The sequence below is a fragment of the Sinocyclocheilus grahami genome, unplaced genomic scaffold, assembly GCF_001515645.1.
Source record: "Sinocyclocheilus grahami isolate Dianchi unplaced genomic scaffold, SAMN03320097.WGS_v1.1 scaffold543.1, whole genome shotgun sequence".
Lineage (NCBI taxonomy): Eukaryota > Metazoa > Chordata > Actinopteri > Cypriniformes > Cyprinidae > Sinocyclocheilus > Sinocyclocheilus grahami.
Window position 1 is genome coordinate 1,095,756 of NW_015505722.1, and position 3,791 is coordinate 1,099,546.

A 3,791-nucleotide genomic window follows, 5' to 3' on the forward strand; every position below is an offset into this window, starting at 1 on the left:
TCATAAATCTTGTCATTGTTCCTGATTTCAAACAGGAAGGCCGCTGAGAGATCTGGAGGATCCGGTTTCCCCCGGTGAGTACAGCAGAAGCCAAAACTACTGAATGGCTTTAGCCTTGCTACAACCACTTCATTAAATGTATTTGAACTGGTTTTCATAATTTCTTTAAGAGAGAGGAGGCAGACCTGGGCGGAGGAGCGGAGGATGAACGCAGAGACGTTTGGCCTCCCGCTGCGGCGGGGTCGCGGAGGCTTCAGAGGTCGCGGTGGCATGGGCTTCAGAGGGGGCCGAGGCCGCGGAGCTGGACGGGGGTGGTTTGGATCTCACCCTGGTGGAAGTGGCTTTAGAGGGGCATTCAGAGGAAGCCAAGGAGGAAGAGAGTTCTCTGACTTTGAATACAGGGTAATGAACGAGTCAAATTATGCTCGTGATAAGCATTTTACAACCCTCGACAATGCGAGTAAATCTCTCGCTTATGCGACTAAATGTTCATGCTAGGCTATTAAATAGTGTGATTTAAAAATGTATGTATGTATGTATGTATGTATGTATATATATATATATATATATATATATATATATATATATATATGTATATATATATATATATATATATATATATATATATATATACATACATACATATATACATATATTTTTATATCACACTATTTAAAATTTATTTTATGATATATATATATATATATATATAAATGAATGAATGAAGAGTTCATTTACAAAAACCGATAACTCCATTTTTCTTTTTTCAGAAATCAAGGTTTTTTTTTAAGTAATATCAATCAAACTGCAGTTGGGTTGTTTTTATTAAGTAATAACTTAAACAAATGCAGGTAATTTACAAAATTAAAGTTCATTGAAAGTATGTTTATTTTTTTTTTTTTACATATTAAAAGTTTGTTTTTTGGCAAAAGCAGATAACTCCACATTTCATGTTTTAGTTTAAAAAAAAACTCGTTTAATCTTTGTAATCTCCTCAGATGGCAATGTAGATGCCTGACAAATGTTGTTGTTGTGATCATAAACTGTATGGATGTGATTGCACGCAATACACAGAGCTTTTCCCTCAACATTGTAACGCGCTGCTTTTGCAAGGTTCTGTGAAAACGTTTCAGCTTTTATTTTCCTTTATCGCCCTGAAGAAGATATCACAGGTTCGTCGAAATGATCCATCCTCGATCACTTTGTCAGCTTTGACGAAGCTCCTCCTAGCTAGCACGTCTTTTCAAAGTGAAAGTAGCCTTGTCACCTGACCTGAATACAGCGCGCTGATTCGCTAAAATGGACTTATCGGCTTCTGTTCAAAAACAACAAGGGCGTTTGTCGGCTTCTGCAGTGAAACGTTACCTCGTGATGCCTTGAAAGTGGACAAAACCGGCTTTTTTTGACAAAACGTGTTTAGGGTTCAGATCGCGCTATATGTGGAGAATAATGCACGGCAATCAGCTCTTTTTTTTTTTTTTTTTTTGAAAGTGGCGTTTATCGTTTTTTGCAAATTAACTCTTCATATATACAAAATATAAATGAATGTTGGTAGATATTTACTTTTTTCTCTCTTCATTTGTTTTTCCAGAAGGATAACAAAGTTGCTGTATAGTGGTCAGAGAAAGCAGATCCAGAAGACCTGATTTGTGTGGGATCTGCATTTCTGGTCACATGTTTTGCTGAGAACGAGGAGATAATGTACGTGTTGTAAAAATCTGTCACCAGCACTGCTTCAAACCTGGCTATTAATGAAACAGCTACTCCATTTCTTCCTGAGGAGTGGAACAAATGTTTTGTTTTTTTTGAAGCGTTAATTTGAGAATATTTCCAGATGGCTTCAAATACATTATGATTTCTGAGGGACTGAGGGCTGTTTCGTTGACCTTCAATGCTTAACCTGAATTTAATATACTGCTGCTTACAGCTAACAGATTATCTAGAACAACGTATTGTGTTTTTGATCACTGAATGAGCTTTATTTTTGACTTGTTTTGCTATAAAGTATCTTAGTGTATTTAGCATCAACATAGACTGCCTGGAACTCAGTTATGCATTGTCATATTTTTCTAATGTAATTTCATTCTTCAGCCCCCAACATCACTATTCCTGTTCCTGTAGCAAGTAGAATTATTATTATTTTTTTTAAATATATATAAACGTGGATGTATCAGTCCCTCGTAAGAGGTCTGTAGTTTCGGGACAAGCGCTTCAAGAGGTGCCAGTATTGGTAGAGTTTCACTAAAGGACGTTTTAGATATAATGGAGAAAAACACAGAAATGCAGTTTTTGAGGGAAACCAGGAAATAGCACAAATTAAAATGAGACGATGTGGTCAACCAAGGCAAAGCGACCTCAGTGATACGTTTCTATTTTCTGTGGGTTTGATTTATATTTGATGAGGTCCACTTTGCAGTATGTAGCACTTTTGTAGCAGACGTTTACTAAGAAATAATGCTACTCTGTGACTCTACAGAACTCTATGCTGCAGTTACTTTGACGGTGAGCTTTTACCACTAATAATTATAATCCCGTCATTCAACATTCAGATCATATGTCCTTCGCCTCATAAAACATCGAGTGAAACTGACGTGTCACACTGAGCCTAGAGCTCGCTGGGAAGTTTGAGAGTACTTATGATTATTTTACCAGATATTATTCAGTAGCAGTGCTTCCCAGTGGATCGTTTCTCCTGCTTTCTATCTTAAATGTGAGCGGAAGCTGGAGCATCGAAAAGGCAGAATGTGTTGTGTCTCTGTAATGCAGGTGCCGTTTAGCTTTTCCCGCCTCGTTCAGCTGCTGTGTTTTACAGTCACTGACTGCTCTAGCTGACCTGCACATTGTGATGTCATTATCCACACCTACGCATCGCTCGTACGCATCGCTCGTCACTTCCGTCGCATTTTGTAACCAAATCTGTTTTTGGCCTCTGATAGCTTGGCATTATTCTCGCAGGGAGATTTTGCTGTGGAGCAAACGGCGGCAGAATAAAGTCATTTTTTTATGGATTTATCATTGAAGTTGAAGGATTGATCTATTTTTACTGGCCAGTTTGTGACTCTGATCTTGATTGTGTAGTGTATGGCTGTAACATCTCTACAAAAATGTATTTAGTTTTTTCCTCCATATGTTTTGCTCTGTGTTTGTTTAAACTGTTGTGATATTTGGGTTAAGTTGATAATGAAATCAACTGTTTTCAGATTATAGCATACATTAAAGTACAAGTCTGTAAGATGCAAAACATTTAGTTTTGGATCTTGAGTGAAATATCCTCTTGCACTTTTCAAGCTCTTCAATTCGGTGAATAGATGTTTTATTTCAATAATACACGTCCTTTGGAATCTGACTAGAGTGAATCTTTATCTAAAGCACATGGACATGATTTGCGTAGGCCTTCATAATGGGGCCTTTTATAATTGACTGGTCAGTTTGAACAAATAAAGAAGCTATTACCTTTACCTTTAGGAACAATAAACATCCATGCTGTCCTAAAATATCAATCTTTTTCATATATATATTATTAGGAATGTTGCGGTAAAAATATCCATCTAGTATCTATTCACTTAGGCCCAATCCCAATTCTATTGTATACCCCTTCCGCCTACCCCTTCCCCTTGTCCCTTGAAACTGTCAAGGGGTAGGGGTGAAAATATTCCCCTAAGAATTGGGACACACTATGCCGTCACACGTCATCTAGCTCCTACAATACACACAACTATACTGGTGTGCATTAGAGCCTTTAATTACCGCTCGATATTAATGCGCTGCTTACTGACACACACACACATATA

General features: G+C 37.5%; 1 long non-coding RNA gene across 1 annotated transcript; it reads left to right on the forward strand.

Annotated features, from left to right (window-relative positions):
• On the forward strand, nucleotides 1–3,126 carry LOC107555724 (uncharacterized). The gene is made up of 3 exons (XR_001605190.1): nucleotides 1–74; nucleotides 171–402; nucleotides 1,592–3,126. It is a non-coding gene; the product is annotated as an uncharacterized lncRNA (long non-coding RNA).
• The last annotated feature ends 665 nt before the right edge of the window (nucleotides 3,127–3,791 follow it).